The sequence below is a fragment of the Stomoxys calcitrans genome, chromosome 1 (assembly GCF_963082655.1).
Source record: "Stomoxys calcitrans chromosome 1, idStoCalc2.1, whole genome shotgun sequence".
NCBI lineage: Eukaryota > Metazoa > Arthropoda > Insecta > Diptera > Muscidae > Stomoxys > Stomoxys calcitrans.
The window spans coordinates 187,234,112-187,259,112 of record NC_081552.1 but is presented as its reverse complement, the minus strand read 5'-3'; the positions used below and the strand labels follow the sequence as shown (position 1 = coordinate 187,259,112).

General features: G+C 39.9%; 1 protein-coding gene across 1 annotated transcript in view; it reads left to right on the top strand.

The window, feature by feature from the left end:
- The first annotated feature begins 8,597 nt into the window (after positions 1-8,597).
- The window catches only part of LOC106088346 (uncharacterized), a 331,585-nt gene continuing 315,181 nt past the window's right edge, over positions 8,598-25,001 (top strand). Inside the window, exon 1 of the mRNA XM_059361089.1 lies at positions 8,598-9,799. The gene's annotated coding sequence lies outside the window, so the exon portion shown is untranslated. The remainder of the gene's footprint in view (positions 9,800-25,001) is intronic.

Here is a 25,001-nt window from a genome sequence, read left to right as displayed (position 1 = left end):
GCCACATAGACCGATCTTCGGTTTTAGGTTTTGGAGCCATAAAAACGCATTTATTGTCCGATGTTGGTTGAAATTTGGAACAGAGAGTTATGTTAAGCCCCTCCACATATTTCTGCAATTTGGTCTAAATCGATCAAGATTTGCATATAGCTGCCATATAGACCGATCTCTCTATTTAAAGTCTTGACCCCATAAAAGGCAGATTTTTACTCCGATTGCACTGAAATTTGATACACTGATTTATATTATGCTTTTCGACATCCGTGTCGTATATAGTTCAGATCGGTTTATTTTTAGATATAACTTCTAAAAAGACCAATATTTTTTTATATACAATTGAACAATAACTTTTACTTATTAGTATTTGTTCTAAATCGGAACATATATTGATATAGCTGCTATGGGGCATAAGATATGCAATTTTCACCGAATTTTGATGAAAGGTGGTTTACATATATACCCGAGGTGGTGGGTATCCGGCCGAACTTAACGCCTTTTTACTTGTTTTTATTTCACGGGCTTAAGAACCTAAACCGGCATATCAGTCTATATGACAGCTATGTCTTTGAATAGGAAGATTTGGCTCATTCAAAAACTTAACCTGCGAAATACCAGTCTGTACAAAATTTCAACTCAATATATCAAATTTTAAAGACCGTCTGTTTGTCCGACGATCAGAAACATATATACTTTGTAGGGTCGGAAATGGATATTTTGATATCTTACAAACGGAATGTCTAAATGAGTGTACCCCCTATTCTATGGTGGTGGGTATAAGAACGCATACAATTTAGAACAAGTAAAAAGGCGTTAAGTTCGGCCGGGCCAAACTTTGGATACCCACCACCTCGGGTATATATGTAAACCACCTTTCATCAAAATCCGGTGAAAATTGCATACCTTATGTCGCATAGCAGTTTTATCAAAATATGTTCCGATTTGGACCAAATACTAATAAAAAAAAGTTATTGTTCAATTGTGTATAACAAAATATTGATCTTTTAGTAGCTATATCTTAAAATAAACCGATCTAAACCATATACGACACGGATGTCGAAAGGCCAAATATAAGTCACTGTCAAATTTCAGTGAAATCGGATTATAAATGCGTCTTTTATGGGGCCAAGACTTTAAATCGAGATATCGGTCTACATGGCAGCTATATTCAAATCTGAACCGATTTGGGCCAAGCTGCAGAAGTATGTTGAAGAGCCTAACACAACGCACTGTCCAAAATTTTTGGCGAAATCGGACAATAAATGCGCCTTTTAAGGACGTTAAACCTTAATTCGAGAGATTGGTCTATATCGCAGCTATATTCTAATCTTGACCGATCTGGACCAATTTGAAGAAGAACGTCGAAGAGCCTAACTTATTTCACTGTTTCAAATTTCTGCGACATCGGACAACAAATGCTCCTTTTTTGGCCCCAAAACCTAAAACCGAGAGATCAGTCCATATGGCAGCTGTATCCAAATCTGGACCGATCAGTGCCATATTGCAGAAGTATATCAAGGGGCTTAACTTAACTCACTGTCCCAAATTTCGGCGACATCGGACAATAAATGCGCCTTTAAATACCTTAAATCGAGAAAACGGTCATTATGGCAGCTATATCCAAATCAGAACTGATCTGAGCCAAATTGACGAAGGATGTCAAAGGGCCTAACACAACTCACTGTCCTAAATTTCATCAAAATCGGATAATAAATGTGGCTTTAATAGGCCTAAGACCCTAAATCGCCCGATCGGTCTATATGGGGGCTATATCAAGATATAGTCCTATATAGTCCATCTTCGAATATAATCTGCTTATGAACAAAAAAAAGAATCTGTGCAAAATTTCAGTTCAATACCTCTATTTTTAAAGGCTGTAGCATGATTTCAACAGACAGACGGACGGACATGTCTAGATCGTCTTAGATTTTTACGCTGATCAAGAATATATATACTTTATAGGTTCGGAAATGGATATTTCGATGTGTTGCTAACGGAATCACGAAATGAATATACCCCCATCCTTCGGTGGTGGGTATAAAAATGAATGAAATTTTGATTTGAGTCTATAGTCCATATAATTTGATGTTTGAAGATTATTTCATGCAAATGTTGACCGTGACTGCGCTTCAAATGGTCCATCCGCTTAGTCCAATTGTGGTATAATTTTCTTTCATTTCGGTCGGTATCTCACGAATGAATGCTTCAATGTTGTCTTCCAATGCGTCAATTGAAGCGGGCTTGTCTATATAGACATGAGCTTTAATATAGCCCCACAAAAAATAGTCTGAAGGCGTTAAATCGCACGATCTGGGCTGCCAATTGACCGGTCCCGAACGTGAAATGAAATGTTCACTTAACCCGACCCTCAACAATTACATTGTTACGCGTGCTGTGTGGCATGTGGCACCGTCTTTTTGAAACGACACGTCATGCAAGTCAAGCTCTTGCATTTAGGCAAATAAAAAAAGTTGGATATCATCTCACGGTAGCGTTCACCATTCAAAGTTACGTTACGACTTGCATAATCCTTAAAAAAGTACAGTCCAAGGATGCCAGCAGCCCATAAACCGCACCAAACTGTAACTTTTTCTGGATGCATTGATAGCACTTGCAATGTTAGTTGATAATTCTGCTTAATTACCAACCCATTGAGCCTAAAATGAGATTCGTCGTAAAATGAAAGAAGCGTGCGATGAACTTTCTTAATAGAGCTCGCATTTTGACAATAAAATTCAATAAATTGCATGGTTAAATTATTACATAACACAAAACGGGCGTGAGCTGTTTAAACTTGTGTTGCCAAAAAGATAAAAGCTAAAAAGACACCCTTTATAATCCGATCTGAATCATTCCCTGTTCAGACAACGGGAGGTCTTGCCCAACTCACTGTTCTAAATTTCAAACTCACTGTTTCAAGATAAGGCGGATATTATTCTGCCTCATGGCACTACGGACATACACCTAAGCCAGTAAACGGCTTGTTGTGCGCTCTAAAAATTCCGTGGTACTAAGAACAAGTAAAAAGCCGTTAAGTTTGGCCGCGCCGAACTTTGGATACCCACCACCTCGGGTATACATTTAAACCACCTTTCGTCATAATCCGGTGAAAAAGTGGCTATATCAAAATACGGTCCGATTTGGACCAAATTGACAAGGATATTAAGTGGTCTAATAACTACAAGTCATTGTTAAATTGTACATGCAAAATATTGGTCTTTTCGGTAGCTATATGCAAAGATAGAACCCATGTCAAAAATCCTAATACAACTCACTGTCCAAAATTTCGGCGACATCGGATAATAAATGAGGCTTTTATAGGCCCAAAATCTTAAGTCGAGAGATTGGTCTATATGGCATCTATATCCAAATCTCGGCCAAATAGCAGAAAGATGTCGAAGAGCCTAATATAATACTGTCCCAAATTTCAGCGACATCGGACAATAAATGCGCCTTTTATGGGCCCAAAACCTTAAATCGAGAGATCGGTCTATATGGCAGCTATATCCAAATCAGGATCGATCGAGATCAAATTGAAGAAGGTTATCGGAGGGCCTGACACAACTCACTGTCCCAAATTTCGGCGACATCGGACAATAAATGCGCCCTTTATTGGCACAAGACATTAAGTCGAGAGATCGGGTCTATATGGCAGCTATATCCAAATCTGGATCGATCGAGGCCAAATTGAAGAAGGATGTCCAAGAGCTCAACACAACTCACTCTTCTGAATTTCGGCAAAATCTAATAATAAATTTGGCTTTTATGGGCCTAAGACCTTAAATCGGCGGATCGATCTCTAGTTAACCTGCTTATGGAAAAAAGAAGAATCTGCTCAATATCTCTAATTTTATACCCTCCACCATAGGATGGGGGTATACTTATTTCATCATTCTGTTTGTAACACCTCGAAATATGCATCTTAGACCCCATAAAGTATACATATTCTTGAACGTCATGTTATTTTAAATCGATCTAGCCATGTCCGTCCGTCTGTCCGTCCGTCCATTCGCCCGTCCGTCCGTCTGTCCGTCCGTCCATTCGCCCGTCCGTCTATCTTTCGAAAGCACGCTAACTTTCGAAGGAGTAAAGGTAGCCGCTTGACATTCTGCACAAGTATTTTTATTAGTGTAGGTCGGTTGGGATTGTAAATGGGCCAAACCGGTCCAGGTTTTGATATAGCTGTCATATAAACCAATCTTGGGTCTTGACTTCTTGAGCCTCCAGAGGGCGCAATTCTCGTCCGATTTAACTGAACTTTTGCACGTAGTGTTTTGGTATAACTGTGCTAAGTATGATTCAAATCGGTTCATAATCTGGTATAGCTGTCAGATAAACCGATCTTGGATCTTGAGCCAATAGAGTGCCCAATTCTCCTTTGATTTGGCTGAAATTTTGCTTGCGGTATTTTATGTTATGACTTCCAATAACTGTGCTAAGTATGGCGCAAATCGGTAAATAACCTGATATAGCTGCCATATAAACCGATCTGGGATCTTGACTTCTTGATCCTCTAGAGGACGCAATTCTCATCCGATTTGGCAGAAATTTTGTACAACGGTTTCTCTCATGACCTTCAACATCCTTGGCTTGATTAAAAGCCCTAATTGTTTTCTGTACCACGCCTCTAATTGGGTTCATGTCTGGTATTGTGTTCCCGCCTAAGTGCCGGTGTGATTTAGCCGCGAAAGCCGGGTAATGACATATTAAATGCTCCAACGTCTCATCATCCTGCCCACGTGCCCTACACATGCTATAACCGTGGGCCGTTTCGTTATTTTTCAGTGTTACATTGAGTGTTTGTTGCCCCCGCCCTCAACTCGAACTGCGTCTACCCGAAAGGGTTCGGGTTAACCAAGTTAATTGATGGCCCTGGCCTTCACTGGCAAATAGTCTGCTCTTTCATTCTCCCTTACTCTGCTATGGCCCGGCACACAAACAATGCGGATCGTGCCATCCTCTGAGAAGGTATTAATCTTCTTCTTACACTCCAAGTCTATTCGTAACTTTACCGTCGTAGGTTATTGTTATTGCCCTTATGGCCATTTAAATGTCTGTAAAGATATTCACGCTTGACATCCTTGCGTTAAAACCACACCACCTTACATGGTCAGGCAGCCATATCTCAGTCCCTGGGTTCCCAATGTAGACCGCCAGGCCCACTCTGTCCTCTAGCTTTGATCCATCCGTGAAGCATGAGACTCCAAGACTGTTTGTGACCTTACCGTCCTGTGTTTTATTGCCCTTATGGCCATTTAAATGTCTGTAAAGATATTCACGATTGACATCCTCGTTTTAACACCACACCGACTCATGCATACCGTGATCAAGCAACTAGGCCCACTCTGTCCTCTAGCTTTGTTCTATCCCCGTGCAGCATGAAGAGGCAATACCAGAGTTCCGTCAATCTAAGTCTGTGCTGCTGGCAGTAGTGCCTCGCACTTGACCTCAAGTATCGTCTTAGGTATACTATGGGAAATCTCTTACATTCCTTTCTGGTTTCCTATCGTCGCTTCGATTAAATCAAGATGATGTGACCTTATCCTGTCCTCTATCCATTCTCCCTGGCGAAGAGTATATAAAATCCATTGTTGTAAAATTGATGGATGTAAAAAACAAGTAAAAAGTAGTTAAGTTTGGCCGGGCCTCGCCCACCTCGCGTATATATGTAAAGCCGCCTTCGTCATAATCCTGTGAAAAAGCAGCTATATCGAAATATGTTCCGATTTGGCCCCAAATACTTATAAGTACAAGTCATTGTTCAATTGTGTATAACAAAATATTGGTCTTTTTAGTCGCTATATCTTAAAATAAACCGATCTGAACCATATACGATACGGATGTCGAAAAGCCTAGCATAAGTCACTGTGTCAAATTTCTGCGAAATCGGATTAGAAATGCGCCTTTTATGGGGCCAAGTCTTTAAATCGTGATATCGGTCTGTATGGGAGCTATATCCAAATGTGGACTGATCTGAGCCATATGTCAAGAGGCTTAACTTAACTCGCTGTCCCAAATTTCGGCGATATCGGACAATAAATGCGCCAAAACCTTAAATCGAGGGATCGGTCTATATGGCAGCTATATCCAAATCTTATCCGATCAGAGCCAAATTGAAAAAAAATTTCGAAAGTTCTAAGGTAACTCACTGTCCCAAATTTCAGCAAAATCGGCTAATAAATGTGGACTTTATGGGCTTAAGACCCTAAATAGGAGGATCGGTCAAATCTAGACCGATCTGGCCCAAATTGAAGAAGGATGTGAAGCGCCTAATACAACTCACTGTCCAAATTTCAGCGAAATTGGTCAAGAAATGTGGCTTTTAAGGGCCTAAGACCCTAAATCTGAGGAACGGTCTGTATAACCAAATCTGGTTATACAATTTCAGCGAAATCGGTTCATAAATGTGGCTTTTATGGGCCTATGACCCTAAATCTGAGGAATGGTCTGTATAACCAAATCTGGACCGATGTGAGCCAAATTAACGAAGTGTGTCGAAGGGCCTAACACAACTCATTATTCTAAATTTCAGCGAAATCGGATAATAAATGTGGCTTTTATCGGCCTAAGACAGTAAATCGGAGGATCGGTCTATATGACAGCTATATCCAAATCTAGACCGATCTAGCCCAAATTGACGAAGAATGTCGAAGGCCCTAACACAACTCACTGTCACAAATTTCTGCGAAATCGGATAATAAATGTGGCTTTTATGGGCCTAAGACGCTAAATCGGAGGATCGGTCTATATTGCAATTATATCCAAATCTGGGCCGATTTGGGCCCAAATTTCAGCAGATGTTGAAGGGCCTTACACGGCTCACTGCCCAAATTTCAGCAAAATCGGATAATAATAAATCGGAGGATCGGTGTATATGGCAGCTATATCCAAATCTGGACCGATCTGGCCCAAATTGGCGAAGGATGTCGAAGGGCATAACATTACTCACAGTCCCTAATTTCAGCGAAATCGGATAATAAATGTGGCTTTTATGGGCCTAAGACGCTAAATCGGAGGATCGGTCTATATTGCAATTATATCCAAATCTGGGCCGATTTGGGCCAAATTGACGAAGGATGTTGAAGGGCCCTACAAGACTCACTGCCCAAATTTCAGCAAAATCGGATAATAAATGTGGCTTTTATGGGCCTAAGACCCTAAATCGGAGGATCGGTCTATATTGCAATTATATCCAAATCTGGGCCGATTTGGGCCAAATTGACGAAGGATGTTGAAGGGCCCTACAAGACTCACTGCCCAAATTTCAGCAAAATCGGATAATAAATGTGGCTTTTATGGGCCTAAGATAATAAATCGGAGGATCGGTGTATATGGCAGCTATATCCAAATCTGGACCGATCTGGGCCAAATTAACGAAGGATGTCGAAGGGCCTAACACAACTCACTGTCCCAAATTTCAGCGAAATCGGATAATAAATGTGGCTTTTATGGGCCTAAGACCCTACATCGGCGGATCGCTCTATATGGCAGCTATAACCAAATCTGGACCGATGTGAGCCAAATTAACGAAGTGTGTCGAAGGGCCTAACACAACTCATTATCCTAAATTTCAGCGAGATCGGATAATAAATGTGGCTTTTATTGGCCTAAGACCCTAAAGCGGCGGATCGGTCTATATGAAGGGCTATATCAAGATATAGTCTGCTTATGGACAAATTAAGAATATGTGCAAAGTTTCAGCTCAATATCTCTATTTTTAAAGACTGTAGCGTAATTTCAACAGACAGACGGACGGACATATCTAGATTGTCTTAGATTTTTACGCTGATCAAGAATATATATACTTTATAGGGTCGGAAATGGATATTTCGATGTGTTGCAAACGGAATGACAAAATGAATATACCCCCATCCTTCGGTGGTGGGTGTAATAAATGGTTTACACATCGATATTTCGGGTAATTAAAAATCCTTTGGTGGTGTGTGAGAGGCCACCGTTGATTCGAATCCGGGCGAGAACATCAGAACAAATTTTCAGATGTGGTTATGCCCTCCTAATGTTGGCGATGTTTATGAGGTACTATGCCATTTTAAAACTTCTCCCCAAAAAGGTGTCGCCCTTCGAACTCGGCTATAAAAAGGAGGCCCCTTTTCATTGAGTTTGAAATTTGAATCGGAGAGCACTCTATGATAAGTGAGGAGTTTGCCGCAGTCCCTTAGTGGCATGTTCATGGGAAAATTTGCATGGTGGTGGATGTAAAAGTTCGTGTGCGTAAAATTGCTATTCACCCATCTTATGAAGGTGGATATCGAAATAAGGGGAACTTTTTACTTTCAACTGTTGATAGCGAATGTAAAGAAATTTTTTATAGCAAAACTGGAAACACACGAAAAAGAAAAAGGTTTGCCAAACAACTAAGGGACGGAGAGTAAAGCATGCGTACTGCCGCTCAAAAGAATAACACCACAAACCTTGTTGGTGAAATATAAGCAATAAGAAAATCTCTGTATATGTCCAGCATATCCTTCAAAGAGAGCCCTCAAATTTTATAGCAAAGAATAGGCTGTCTGCTCTCAGGGAAAAATGTGAAAAATAAACACCAATTCTAATTAGTTGTGAAAACGTTGGCTAAAGAGAACGTTGCGTACAAACGGAAAACAAACGTAAAGTTGTTTTTTTGGATTCTTGTGTGTATTATTTTGGCTTATGAAGGCAATGCTTCTACAATAAATAATAAAATGCCTATAAACGGCAAATGTGATAATTTATGCCAAAAATATCGACTAAAGTGTCATTAAAGAGATATAACCACATAGACATAAAGAAAGGCAGAAAGATAACAACAAACAAAGCAAGAAAATATGGAAAAGTGAAAAAAAGAAAAGAAAAGGGAAATCCTAATAAGAAGTATGAAAACTCAAGTCTGTTTTCGCTGGCAATGAAATCTGCCTCCGACAAAGTGAAGTGTTGTGAAAACAGAAATACTTGATTTTGGTCCAATTGAAACGTAGCACCACTCCAAATGGTCCTTAACCGGATCTGTGACCAAGCAAGTGAGTGAATAAGTTCCGCGAAAAGTTCTATGAAAACACAACGGTAAACCACAACGAATTGCCAGAAATTTTGAAGTATTCCTCAAGTGTAGTGTCTTTCGAAGAATCAATACAGCGTTGGTGTAAGAGGTTGGTTTGTAAGAGTGTGTCTGTTTGTTGTGTTTGTTTTGATGGTTGGTTTGTTTCCTTTGCCAAAAGGCAGACGCTCTACTCCACAGACAGATGTGGAGCACAGAAATGTCTTGATTTAGTGAAAAATTCCAAATATTGTACAAAAAGAAAACCTAAAGGTAAATGCAAACGAAACACAAGTGAAAAAGGACCAAAAGAGAGCCAAAGTATAACCAAAGCAAAACAGCAGCATCAACAAAAAGGCCACAAGTAAAGCCAAAGCCACACAGCAAAGGATTCGTACATCCTTTTGAAATTGAATAGTGACGTTGTTTGAATTGGATCAAAGTGAGGCGAGAGTGAAATACAAACATGCAAACCCACAGCGACACAGTAATGTAAGATTGAATTCGTCCAAAAATTACTCTTCCACACAACTAAACCCACGTCTGCCCCACTCCTACCTCTGGCCAAGGCCCATAGTGTTGTTTGGTTGTTCGAGTGTTTGGCACCAAAACAAAATTAAAAACGGGCGAAATGCACACCGCCTTCGCAAATCGGGTCAAAAGTTCGCAACAGCAAAAACTACAACAACAGCGAATAAATAATAGACCGGCTATATTCCAGCTCTCCTCCCAATTTGTGTTAACCTTATCATAGATGCTGAGATATAATATGTATGTACATGTGTATGCAAGTATAAGTCGATGTATTTATAACTTTTCAGTGTTGCCATTTATTCCAATATTATAAAAAACTAAGACAATGCATATTAAGTTCGACCGGACCGAATCTCATATACCCTACAACAATGTACAGCATTTGTCAAGTTATTTGCACGGTATCTCTTAATAATCAAACAAGTAAAAGCGTGCTAAGTTCGGCCGGGCCGAATCTTGTATACTCTCCACCATAGATCGCATTTGTCGAGTTCTTTTCCCGCTATCTCTTTTAGGCAAACAAGGGATAAAATTAATGATTTTCCAAGCTATTGGAGTTATATTAAGTTATGGTTCGATTCGGATCATAATTAAACGGTATGTTTGAGATCAAAGTAGAAGTAATTGTGTAAAATTTCAGCCAATTCGAATAAGAATTGTGCCCTTTAGGGGCCCAAGAAGTAAAATAGGAATATTTGGAAGCTGTTTCATGCTGTAGACCAAATTAGACCATATATGAAACAAATGCTGAAGGTCATGGGAGAAGCCGTTGTACACAATTTAAGCCAAATTGGTTAGTAATTGCGCCCTCTAGAGGCCCAAGAAATCAAGACCCCAGATCGGTTTATATCGCAGCTATGTCAGGTTAAGGACCGATTTGAACCATACTTGGTACAGTGGTTGGAAGTCATAACAAAACACTTCATGCCAAATTTTAGCTAAATCGGTTAAGAATGGCGCCCTTTAGACTCTCAAGAAGTCAAGATCCCAGATCGGTTTATATGGCAGCTATGTCAGGTAATATACCGATCTAAACCATATTTAACACAGTTATTGAAAGTCATAACAAAACTTCAGCTCAATCGGATAAAAATTGCGCCCTCTAGTGGCTCAAGAAGTCAAGATCCAAGACCGGTTTATATGGCTGCTATAGCAAAACATGGGCCGATATCGCCCATTTACAATCCCAACCGACCAAGGTAGGTAGTTTTCGTGCAAAATTGCATGTGCCTAGCTTTACTCCTTCAAAAGTTAGCGTGCTTTCGACAGACAGATGGACGGACGGATGGACGTGGCTAGATAAACTTAAAATGTAATGACGATCAAGAATATATATAATTTATGGGCTCTTAGACGAATATTTCGAGGAGTTACAAACAGAATGACGAAATTAGTATGCCCCCATTCTTTGGTGGGGGGTATAACAAGGAATAACAAGTAAAAATGCGTTAAGTTCGGCCGGGCCGAACTTTGGATACCCACCATCTCGGGTATATATATAAAGCACCTTTCGTCAAAATCTTGTTAAAAATTCATACCTTATGCCCCATAGCAGCTATAGCGAAATATGTTCCGATTTGGACCAAATACTTATAAGTACAAGTCACTGTTCAATAATGTATAATACAATATTGGCCTTTTAGTAGCTATATCTAAAAATAAACCGATCTGAACCATATACGACACGGATGCCGAAAAGCCTAACACAAGTCCCTGTGTCAAATTTCAGTGAAATCGGACAATAAATGCGCCTTTTATGGGCCCAAAACTTCAAATCGAGATATCGGTCTATGTGGCAGCTATATTCATATCTGGGCCGATTTAGGCCAAGTTGCACATATATGTGGGGGGGCTTAATATAACTCTTTGTCCCTAATTTCGGCAATATCGGCCAATAAATGCGCTTTTTATGGGCTCAAAACTTTAAATCGAGAGATCGGTCTATACGGCAGCTATATCCAACTCTGGACCGATCTGTCCCATAATGCAGAAGTATATGAAGAGGCTTAACTTAACTCAGTGGCCAAAATTTCGGCGACATCGGTAAATAAATGCGCCTTTTATGGGCCTAAGACCCTAAATTGGTGTATCGGTCTATATGGCAACTATATGCAAATCTGGACCGATCTGATCCAAATTGACGAAGGATGTCGAAGGGCCTAACAAAACTCACCGTCTCAATTTTCAATAAAATCGAATGATAAATGTGGCTTTTATCAGCCTAAGACCCTAAATCGGTGAATCAGTCTATATGGCAGCTATATCCAAATCTGAACCGATCTGAGCCAAATTGAAGAAGGATATCGAAGGGTCTAACACAACGTCCTGTCCCAAATTTCAGTAAAATCGGATGATAAATGTGGCTTTTATCGGTCTAAGACCCTAAATCGAAGGATCAGTCTATATGGCCAGATAGATTTGGCAGAAATTTTTCATGAAGTATTTTATTCTTACTTTCAACAATTGTGTCAAATAAGGTTCAAATCGGTTCATAACCTGATATACCTGCCATATAAACCGATCTGGGATCTTGATTTCTTGAGCCTCTAGAGGTCGCAATTATTATCCGATTTGCCTGAAATTTTGTACTACGAATCCTCTCATGACCGTCAACATACGTGTTTATTATGATCTGAATCGGTGTATAGCCCAATACAGCTCCCATATAAATCGATCTCTCTATTTTCTTGAGCCACCAAAGGGTGCAATTCTTATTCGAATTGGCTGACATTTTACACAGTTCTCCTCCATGGTGGAGGGTATATAAGATTCGGCCCGGCCGAACTTAGCACGCTTTTACTTGTTTACACTTTTTTATACCCACCACCGAAGGATGGGGGTATATTCATTTTGTCATTCCGTTTGCAACACATCGAAATATCCATTTCCGACCCTATAAAGTATATATATTCTTGATCAGCATGAAAATCTAAGACGATCTAGACATGTCCGTCCGTCTGTCTGTTGAAATCACGCTACCGTCTTTAAAAGTAGAGATATTGAGCTGAAATTTTGCACAGATTCTTTTTTTGTCCATAAGCAGGTTAAGTTCGAAGATGGGCTATATCGGACTATATCTTGATATAGCCCCAATATAGACCGATCCGCCGATTTAGGGTCTTAGGCCCATAAAAGCCACATTTATTATCCGATTTTGCTGAAATTCGGGACAGTGAGTTGTGTTAGGCTCTTCGACTTCCTTCGTTAATTTGGCTCAGATCGGTTCAGATTTGGATATATCTGCCATATATACCGATCGTCCGATTTATGGTCTTAGGCCCATAAAAGCCACATTTATTGTCCGATTTTGCTGAAATTCGGGACAGTGAGTTGTGTTAGGCTCTTTGACATATTTCTTCAGTTTGGTCCAGATCGGTTCAGATTTGGATATAGCTGCCATATAGACCGATCCTCCGATTTATAGTGTTAGGCCCATAAAAGACACATTTATTGTCCGATTTTGCTGAAATTCGGGACAGTGAGTTGTGTTAGGCTCTTCGACTTCCTTCGTTAATTTGGCTCAGATCGGTTCAGATTTGGATATATCTGCCATATATACCGATCGTCCGATTTATGGTCTTAGGCCCATAAAAGCCACATTTATTATCCGATTTTGCTGAAATTCGGGACAGTGAGTTGTGTTAGGCTCTTCGACATATTTCTTCAGTTTGGTCCAGATCGGTTCAGATTTGGATATAGTTGCCAAATAGACCGATCCTCCGATTTTTGGTGTTAGGCCCATAAAAACCACATTTATAATCCGATTTTGCTGAAATTTGGGACAGTGAGTTGTGTTAGGCTCTTGGACATCTTTCTTCAATTTGGTCCAGATCGGTTCAGATTTGGATATAGCTGCTATATAGACCGATTTTTTGATTTATAGTTTTGGGCCCATAAAATGCTCATTTATTGTCCGATGTTGCCGAAATTCGGGACAGTGAGTTGCGTTAAGCCTCTTGACATACTTCTGCAACATCGCACAGATCGGTCCAGATGTGGATATAGCTGCCATATAGACCGATATCTAGGTTTTAGGTTTTGGTGCCATAAAAGACGCATTTATTGTCCAATGTCATTGAAATTTGAGATAGTGAGTTTGGTTATGATCCTCGACGTCCTTCTTCAATTTGGCCCATATCGGTCCAGATTTGAACATAGCTGCCATATTGACCGATCTCTCGATTAAGGGTTTTGGGCCCATACAAGGCGCATTTATTGTCCGATTTCGCCGAAATTTTAGATAGTGCTTTGTGTTAGGCTCTTCGACATTTTTATGCAACTTGGCCCAAATCGGTCCAGATTTGGGTATAGCTGCCATGTGGACCGATATCTAGATTTAAAGTCTTGGCCCCCTAAAAGGCGCACTTATAATCCGATTTCACTGAAATTTGACACAGTGACTTATGTTAGGCTTTTCGATATCCGTGTCGTATATAGTTCAGATCGGTTTATTTTTAGATATAGCTAGTCTACTTAATAATATTTGGTCCAAATCGGAACATATGTTGATATAACTGATATGGGACATAAAGTATGAAATTTTCATCGAATTTTGATGAAAGGTGTTTAAATATATACCCGAGGTGATGGGTATCCAAAGTTCGGCCCGGCCGAACTTAACGCCTTTTTACTTGTTTCTAAATCGAGCTAAAATTAACAGCTGATAACTGACAGAAGAAAGAATGCAATTACAGAGTCACAAGCTGTGAAAAAATTTGTCAACGCCGACTATATGAAAAATTCGCAATTGCTTTTTGGGCAACCCAATATTAATATTATTGATCGTCGCGACATTTTATGCCGATCTAGCCATGTCCGCCCGTCTGTCTGTCTGTCGAAAGCACGCAAACTTCCAAAGGAGTAAAGCTAGCCGCTTGAAATTTTGCACAAATACTTCTTGTTTGTGTAGGTCGGTTGGTATTGTAAATGGGCCATATCGGTCCATGTTTTGATATAGCTGACATATAAACCGATCTTGGGTTTTGACTTCTTGAGAATCTAGAGTGCGCAATTCTTATCCGATTGGAATGAAATTTTGCACGACGTGTTTTGTTATGATATCCAATAACTTTGCCAAGTATGGCTCAAATCGGTCCATAATCTGATATAGCTGCCATATAAACCGATCTTGGGTCTTGAGTTCTTGAGCCTCTATCCGATTGGAATGAAATTTTGCACGATGTGTTTTGTTATGATATCCAACAACTGTGCCAAGTATGGTTTAAATCGGTACATAACCTGATATAGCTGCCATATAAACCGATCTTGGGTCTTGACTTCTTGAGCCTCTAGAGTGCGCAATTCTTAACCGATTTGCCTGAAATTATGTACTACGGATCCTCTCATGACCATCAACATACGTGTTTATTATGATCTGAATCGGTCTATAGCCCGATACAGCTCCCATATAAATCGATCTCTCTATTTTACTTCTTGAGCCCCCAAAGGGCGCAATTCTTATTCGAATTGGCTGACATTTTACACAGGTCTCCAACATATAATATATTGTGGTCCAAAGCGGACCATATCTTGATATCGCTCTAATAGCAGAGCAAATCTTTTCTTATATCCTTTTTTGCCTAAGAAGAGATGCCGGGAAAAGAACTCGACAAATGCGATCCTTGGTGGGGGGTATAAAAGATTCGGCCCGGCCGAACTTAGCACGCTTTTACTTGTTTGTGTTTGTTTTTGATTTGTGTTATATATTATACGGTTTAAATATTGATTGATATGGCATTTTATTTAATACCCATATGATCTTTATTGGTCTACGAATTTAAGTTTGGATGTAAGGGGTACTCAATTCTTAAAATACTTTATTTCAGCCCGCTACTCTCATGATATCTGATTTAGGGGTGTTTTCGGAGGATAGGTGGTCTCCCAGGCACTTGGCCCTGAAAAATATCAGCATCGTGCTCTTCTTTCAAAAACCATTTATTTAAACCCCATGTTGCCATTGGTTTAGGGGAGTTTACACGATGAGGCGTCTCCCAAACACATGGCCCAAAATAGGTTATCAAATTCGTTTTCAAATCTTTCTAATCATATTGGCATGGTCGACAATTTTTCACCCTTTGCGTGATATTTTGGGGAAGGGGTGGTCCCCTAAATACATGGTCCTACATTTGGATATCAAATTCGTCACAAATTGGTCACTTAAAAATTGCTACTTGTGGGGTATTTTGGGAAAGGGGTTGACCCCCAGAAAATTGGTCCCGAAAGTGGGTATCAATTCTTGCTCTACCCCCAATACCTTTTATTTAATCTCCACATTGACATGGTCGGTAAATATGGCCGATTTAGGGATATTTTGGGGATTGGGATGGTCCCCCAAACACTAAGCCCGGAAAATATGTCAGCAACGTGCTCTATTCTCATATATCTATATAAGATTTATTTGAACTTCATATTGCCATTGGCCTCAAAATTGGATATCAAATTCGCTTTTAAATCTCATTTAAACTCCTTACTGCAAAAGTCAGCAAATATGTCCGGTTTGGGTTATTGGTCTGAAAACTATAAATATTTAGTTCCACTCTCTTTACGACTCAAATTGTCTTGGTTAGCAAATACGTCCTATTTGGGGGTTGTTATGGTGTTGGGACGTCTCGTAGACAGTTGGTTCTAATGTTGATATCAGATACGTGGTCGACTCCCAAACACCTTTAATTTGAGCCCCATATTTCCATAGTCGGCAAACGTGAACTGCTTGGAGGGTGTTTTGGGGGATGGGCGGCCACTCAGTGAGTTGGCCTTGAAAATATATATCGGATTCATGTTCCACTTTAAAAATCCTCTTATTTGAGCCTCATATTGCAATAGTCAGAAAATACTTACTATTTGGGTGGTGTTGTGGGAGTGGGGTGGCCCCATAGACACTTTTTCCGAATATTGATATCAAATTCGTGCTTTACTTCCAAAGACCATTAATTTGAGCCCCATATTGCTATGTTCGTAAATTTGTCCCCTTTGGAGGATGTTTTTGGTGAGAGGCGGCCCCCCAAACACTTTGTCCCATATTTTGATATCAGATTCGTATTCTACATTTAAATACCTTTTATTTAAGCCTCATATTCCCATGGTCAGTAAATAAGTCCTGTTTGGGGGGTGTTTTGGGGAAGAGGTGGACCCCCAGAAACGTGGTCAAACATTTGGATATCAGGTTCGTATTCTACTCGCAAATACCTTTTATTTGAGTCCCATATTGCCATGGTCGGTAAATATGTCCGATTTAGGGGTGTTTTGGGGCTTGGGGTGGTTCCCCTAGAACTTGGTCCGACAATTGGATATCAGATACGTGTTCTTATCCTAAATACCTTTCATTTGAGTCCCATATTGTTGTAATTGGTCTAAATATATATTTGGAAGGTTTTAGGGCGGGGCAGCCCCCTAGGTACCCCATCCGAAATTTGGATACCAAATTTATATTTTTAGGGTACTATATGCGAGCACACAAAATTTCGCTTAAATCGCACCACCCATCTCCGAGATCTGGCGTTTCTGAAAATTAGGGTAAGGGTCCGCCTCACCTTCAGATATCAAACAAGTAAAAGCATGCTAAGTTCGGCCGGGCCGAATCTTATATACCCTCCACCATGGATCGCATTTGTCGAGTTCTTTTCCCGGCATCTCTTCTTAGGCAAAACAAGAAGTAAAATAGAGAGATCGATTTATATGGGAGCTGTATCGGGCTATAGACCGATTTAGATCATAATAAACACGTATGTTGATGGTCATGAGAGGATCCGAAATTTCCAAATTCAAAATTTCAGGCAAATCGGATAATAATTGCGACCTCTAGAGGCTCAAGAAATCAAGATCCCAGATCGGTTTATATGGCAGCTATATCAGGTTATGAACCTATTTGAACCATATTTGACGCAGTTGGTGAAAGTAAGAATAAAATACGTCTTGCAAAATTTCAGCCAAATCGGATAAGAATTGCGCACTCTAGAGGCTCAAGAAGTCAAGACCCAAGATCGGTTTATATGGCAGCTATATCAAGTTATGGACCGATTTGAACCATACTTGGCAAAGTTGTTGGATATCATAACAAAACTAATCGTGCAAAATTTCATTCCAATCGGATAAGAATTGCGCACTCTAGAGGCTCAAGAAGTCAAGACCCCAGATCGGTTTATATGGCAGCTATATCAGGTTATGAACCGATTTGAACCATACTAGACACAGTTGTTGGATATCATAACAAAACACGTCGTGCAAAATTTCATTCCAATCGGATAAGAATTGCGCACTCTAGAGGCTCAAGAAGTCAAGACCCCAGATCGGTTTATATGACAGCTATATCAGGTTATGAAGCGATTGGAACCATACTCGGCACAGTTGGTGGATATCATAACAAAACACGTCGTGCAAAATTTCATTCCAATCGCGTAAGAATTGCGCACTCTAGAGGCTCAAGAAGTCAAGACCCAATATCGGTTTATATGGCAGCTATATCAAAACATGGACCGATATGGCCCATTTACAATACCAACCGACCTACACTAATAAGAAGTATTTGTGCAAAATTTCAAGCGGCTAGCTTTACTCCTTCGGAAGTTAGCGTGCTTTCGACAGACAGACGGACGGACGGACGAACAGACGAACGGACGGACGGACGGACGGACGGACAGACGGACGGACATGGATAGATCGAAATAAAATGTCGCGACGATCAAGAATATATATACTTTATGGGGTCTCAGACGAATATTTCGAGTAGTTACAAACAGAATGACGATATTAGTATACCCCCCATCTTATGGTGGAGGGTATAAAAATTTAGTACCCTATTTGCACCATCTGTGAAAATTTCAAGAAAATCGGTTCAGCCGTTTCTGAGTCTATAAGGAACACACAAACAAACACAAATTGATTTTTATACCCTCCACCATAAGATGGGGGGTATACTAATTTCGTCATTCTGTTTGTAACTACTCGAAATATTCGTCTGAGACCCCATAAAGTATATATATTCTTGATCGTCGTGAAATTTTATGTCGATCTAGCCATGTCCGTCCGTCTGTCCGTCCGTCCGTCCGTCCGTCCGTCCGTCCGTCCGTCCGTCCGTCCGTCCGTCCGTCCGTCCGTCCGTCCGTCCGTCCGTCCGTCCGTCCGTCCGTCCGTCCGTCCGTCTGTCTGTCGAAAGCACGCTAACTCCCGAAGGAGTAAAGCTAGCCGCTTGAAATTTTGCACAAATACTTCTAATTAGTGTAGGTCGGTTGGTATTGTAAATGGGCCATATCGGTCCATGTTTTGATATAGCTGCCATATAAACCGATCTTGGGTCTTGACTTCTTGAGCCTCTAGAGTGCGCAATTCTTATCCGATTGGAATGAAATTTTGGCACGACGTGTTTTGTTACGATATCCAACAACTGTGCCAAGTATGGTTCAAATCGGTTCATAACCTGATATGGCTGCCATATAAACCGATCTTGGGTTTTGACTTCTTGAGCCTCTAGAGTGCGCAATTCTTATCCGATTGGAATGAAATTTTGCACGACGTGTTTTGTTATTACATCCAACAACTGTGCCAAGTATGGTTCAAATCGGTTCATAACCTGATACAGCTGCCATATAAACCGATCTTGGGTCTTGACTTCTTGAGCCTCTAGAGTGCGCAATTCTTATCCGATTGGAATGAAATTTTGCACAACGTGTCTTGTTACGATATCCAACAACTGTGCCAAGTATGGTTCAAATCGGTTTATAACCTGATATAGCTGTCATATAAACCGATCTTGGGTCTTGACTTCTTGAGCCTCTAGAGGGCGCAATTCTTATCCAATTTGAATGAATTTTGGCACGTAGTATTTTGTTATGATATCCAACAACTGTGCCAAATATGGTTCAAATCGGTTCATAACCTGATATAGCTGCCATATAAACCGATCTGGGATCTTGACTTCTTGAGCCTCTAGAGGTCGCAATTATTATCCGATTTGCCTGAAATTTTGTACGACGGATTCTCTCATGACCATTAACATACGTGTTTATTATGGTCTGAATCGGTATATAGCCCGATACAGCTCCCACATAAATCGATCTCTCTATTTTACTTCTTGAGCTCACAAAGGGCGCAATTCTTTTTCGAATTGGCTGACATTTTACACAGGTCTCCAACATATAATTTAATTGTGGTCCAAACCGGACCATATCTTGAAATCGCTCTAATAGCAGAGCAAATCTTTTCTTATATCCTTTTTTGCCTAAGAAGAGATGCCGGGAAAAGAACTCGACAAATGCGATCTATGGTGGAGGGTATATAAGATTCGGCCCGGCCGAACTTAGCACGCTTTTACTTGTTATATATAAGAAGATTTTGTCGAAATTTGAAATACAAAATTCAACAGTGATTTATATTTATTAGACCACTCAATGTCCGCGCCGAATTTGTGTGCATAATTTATCCAATTTTCACCAGATTGTGGTGAAAAGGGGTTTACATATACACCCGAGGTGGTTGCTATCCAAAGTTCAGCACGTTCGAACTTATTGCCTTTTTACTTGTTCACGTAACGTAACGGTGGGTATGCAAAATACATATGATGGCAACACTACTTTTGTTACTTCGCCAGTGCGTTGTGGGTGCCAAAGTGTGTGTGCAACACAATTCAAGGATAAACGTTAATACCAGTAAAGTAAGAAGAGTGGATTTTTTTATGCGAAATAGTTGCTGTCTTCGACACTCTGTCAGTCGGTATGTTTTATGCAATATGAATGTATGCATATACATCGGTGTATGTGCACTAGCTTGTGAGAATCAATACTACTGTTGTGACAAACAACGACAAATCTCACGAAGTAAGTAACACACATATGCAGATAACAAAGGATTTTATAAAGGACATACATTCACACAAGCACACATACACAAAATTTGTGTCTTTCTGTTGAAACTTTAAGGCAGTAGCACAAATAAAAAGTCGACATTTTTCCGAAAGGATTATTGGAAATAAATAAAACAAGTTAAAGCGCATTAAGTTCGACAAAAAAGTGTCCTATAGTATATATCAGTTATGGTATGACCATACCATAACTTACATCCTCCATTAGGGAACGCATTTGTCCAGTTCTGCAAGAATTTTCATTTTTAAGCAGAAACTTAAAATTTACAACGTAGTGATTTGAGTGGATTTTTATACCATACACTACCCCGTACAGGGTGTAATGGCCTTGTGAGTGTGTTTCCAACGCTCAAAAGGAGAAGTGCTAGAAAAGTATACCAATCGGCTTAGAATCACCTCCCATTTCAACTGGCTGTCTGTCTGGCTGTTCATTAAATAATACCGGTTCAGATTTAAACATTGCTCCCATGTATAACTTTTATCGGATATAGCGTTTTAAAGCTGTGGTAGCCACAATTGTGGACATACCTTTACAAATTAGGGTTTTTCACATTTCGAAATGTGTGCAAAACTTGGTCAAAATTGATCCATATTTACCATAAAACCATACACATTTATAAGCCGATGTACGCTTGTAAGATAGCCACACATTAGGTGCCATCATTAGAAAAACTTGGAAGGTTTTATCCGATTTTTCAAGGGTATACTAAAAAGTATTTGATAGAGTCGGTTGTATAGGGTCATATAGTCGGCTGTCTCTTTTTATTTAGATACAAATTGATCTGTAGGCGCTCTAAAAAGCGAATAGTTAGGTCGAATCATTGCAAATCATAACAAGTAAAAGCGTGCTTTAAATTTTCATTAAAATTTCAATTTTACGATTCGAATAAGTATTGTGCCCTTTAGGGGTTCAAGAAGTAAAATATTGAGATCGGTTTATATGGGAGCTGTATAAGGCAATAGACCGATTCGGACCACGTTGTTGTTGAAGGTCATGAGGGAAGCCGTTGTAAGAAATTTCAGCCAAATCGGATGAGAATTGCGCCCTCTTAAGGCTCAAGAAGTCAAGATCCAAGACCGGTTTTTATGGCAGCTATATCAGGTAGTGATACCAAAATTGCGCTCTCTAGAGGGTCAAGAAGTCAAGACCTCAGTGCGGTTTATATGACAGCTATATCATGTTATGGACCGAGTTCAACTATACTTTGCAAAGTTGTTGGAAATTATAACAAAACACCTCTTGCAAAATTTCAGCCAAATCGGATAATAACTGCACCCTGTAAAGGCACAAGAAGTCAAGAATCAAGATCGGTTTATATGATAGCTATATCAAAACATGTACCGGTAGGACCCATTTACTATTCCATCCGACCTACACTAATAAGAAGTATTTGTGCAAAATTTCAAGGGGCTAGCTTTAGTCCTTCAAAAGTTTGCATGTTTTCGACAGACAGACGGACGGACGGACATGGCTATTTCGGCTTAAAATGTCATGACGGTCAAGAATATATACACTTTATGAGGTCTTAGACGCATATTTCGGGGTGTTACAAACAGAAAGACGAAATTAGTATACCCCTGTCCTATGGTGGAGGGTATAAAAATCGGGAAATTCTTAAGTGTGAGATTTCTAGAAACCGTTTCTGTGTCTTTATGCATTTATGGCAATAAGGCTGCTACTTCTGAAACAGGTGCGATTTTATGTCAACGTCATTCAACTCCACTTTTTTCCTCAAAATGACAACAAAATATTGACAAAAGTCTGTCTGTCCGTCGAAAGCACGCTAACTTTCTAAGGTGTAAAGAAACATGCTTGAAATTTTGTACAACTACTTTCTATTTGTGAAGGTCGGTTCGGATCGTTAATGGGCCATATCGGTCCATGTTTTAATATAGCTTCCATATAAACTGATCTCAAGATAATAACGCGTAAGACTCTTGGCAGTGCAATTCTTTCCCGTTTGGGTGAAATTAAGTATTATGACATTGTCAGGTATTAGAATCAGTTTAAATCCTGGTATAAGTCCCATATAAACCAGTCTACCGATTATATTTCTTGAGCCTATAGAGATCGCAATCCTCATTCGATTTGGCTGCAATTTTGCACAATGATTCCAATTTGGTCTCCAAGTATGGTCCGAATCGGTTTGAAACCTGATATAGCTCCCATATTTATCAATCTCTTGACTATACCTCCCCTAGAGCCTCTAGAAGGCGCAATTCTCATCCGATTTGGCAGAAATTTTGCGCAATGACCTTCACTAAAGTCTCCCTTAATTATGGCCAGAATAGGTCCATAATACCGAATGACCGAAATACCCAAAATTTGGTATTTTTTAGTAAAATTTATGTGGAGACTACATGCACTTAATTTTTTTGGGTGGGTGTATGGGACATAAAAAGGAAAAACAAGTAAAAGCGTGCTAAGTTCGGCCGGGCCGAATCTTATATACCCTCCACCATGGATCGCATTTGTCGAGTTCTTTTCCCGGCATCTCTTCTTAGGCAAAAAAGGATATAAGAAAAGAGTTGCTTTGCTATTAAAACGATATCAAGATATGGTCCGGTTCGGACCACAATTAAATTATATGTTGGAGACCTGTGTAAAATTTCAGCCAATTCGTATAAGAATTGCGCCCATTGGGGCTCACGAAGTAAAATAGAGAGAATGATTTATATGGGATCTGTATTTATATGGGATCTGTATCTATAGACCGAATAAGACCATAATAAACACGTTTGTTGATGGTCATGAGAGGATCCGTCGTACAATATTTCAGGCATATCGGATAATAATTGCGACCTCTAGGGGTCAAGAAGTCAAGATCCCAGATCGGTTTATATGGCAGCTATATTAGGTTATGAACCGATTTGAACCTTATTTGACACAGTTGTTGAAAGTAAAAATAAAATACGTCATGCAAAATTTCAGCCAAATCGGATAGGAATTGCCCCCTCTAAAAGCTCAAGAAGTCAAATCCCCAGATCTGTTTATATGATAGCTATATAAGGTTATGGACCGATTTCAACCATACTAGGCACAGTTGTTGGATATCATAACGAAATACTCCGTGCAAAAATTCATTCAAATCGGATAAGAATTGTGCCCTCTAGAGGCTCAAGAAGTCAAGACCAAAGATCGGTTTATATGGCAGCTATATCAGGTTATGGACCGATTTAAACCATACTTGGCACAGTTGTTGGGTACCATAACAAAATACGTCGTGCAAAATTTCATTTCAATCGCATAAGAATTGCGCACTCTAGAGGCTCAAGAAGTCAAGACCCAAGATCGGTTTATATGGCAGCTATATCAGGATATGGACCGATTTAAACCATACTTGGCACAGTTGTTGGATGTAATAAAAAAACACGTCGTGCAAAATTTCATTCTGATCGGATAAGAATTGCGCACGCTAGAGGCTCAAGAAGTCAAGACCCAAGATCGGTTTATATGGCAGCTATATCAGGTTATGGACCGATTTGAACCATACCTGGCACAGTTGTTGGATATCATAACACACATGTCGTGCAAAATTTCATTTCAATCGGATAAGAATTGCGCTCTCTAGAGGCTCAAGAAGTCAAGACCCAAGATCGGTTTATATGGCAGCTATATCAGGTTATGGACCGATTTGAACTATACTTGTCGCAGTTGTTGGATATTATAACGAAACACGTCGTGCAAAATTTCATTCCAATCGGATAAGAATTGCGCACTCTAGAGGCTCAAGAAGTCAAGACCCATGAACGGTTTATATGGCAGCTATATCAAAACATGGACCGATATGGCCCATTTACAATACCAACCGACCTACACTAATAAGAAGTATTTGTGCAAAATTTCAAGCGGCTAGCTTTACTCCTTCGGAAGTTAGCGTGCTTGCGACAGACAGACGGACGGACGGACGGACGGACGGACGGACAGACGGACGGACATGGCTAGATCGACATAAAATGTTACGACGATCAAGAATATATATACTTTATGGGGTCTCAGACGAATATTTCGAGTAGTTACAAACAGAATGACGAAATTAGTATACCCCCCCATCTTATGGTGGAGGGTTTAATATTAGGCCATCTTGTGGACCTGGTCTTTGCATTGTGAGAACTCTAAGAGGTTTTTCCAGTTATTTCACAAAAAAAAAAAAACCTTTTTATAGCCACCACCGAAGGATGGTGATATATTCATTTAATTATTCTGTTTGCAACACATAGAAAAATCCATTTCCGACCTCGTATATTCTTGACCGTCGTAAAATCGAAGACGATTTATCCATGCCCGTCTGTCTGTTGAAATCACGCTACAGTCTTTAAAAATTAAAATATAAAGGCGACACTTTGCACAGATTCTTTTTTTTGTCTATATCCAGGTTAAGTTCGAAGATGGGCTCTATCGGATTATATCTTGATATAGCCCCCTTATAGACCGATCCGCAGAGCCACATTTCTCAACATCCTTCTTCAATTTGGACCAGATCGCTCCAGGTTTGGGGGTAGGTCTTGGGCCCATAAAAGGCGCGTTTATTGCCTGATTTTGCTAAAATATAAGACAGTGAGTTCTGTTAGGTCTTACGACACCCT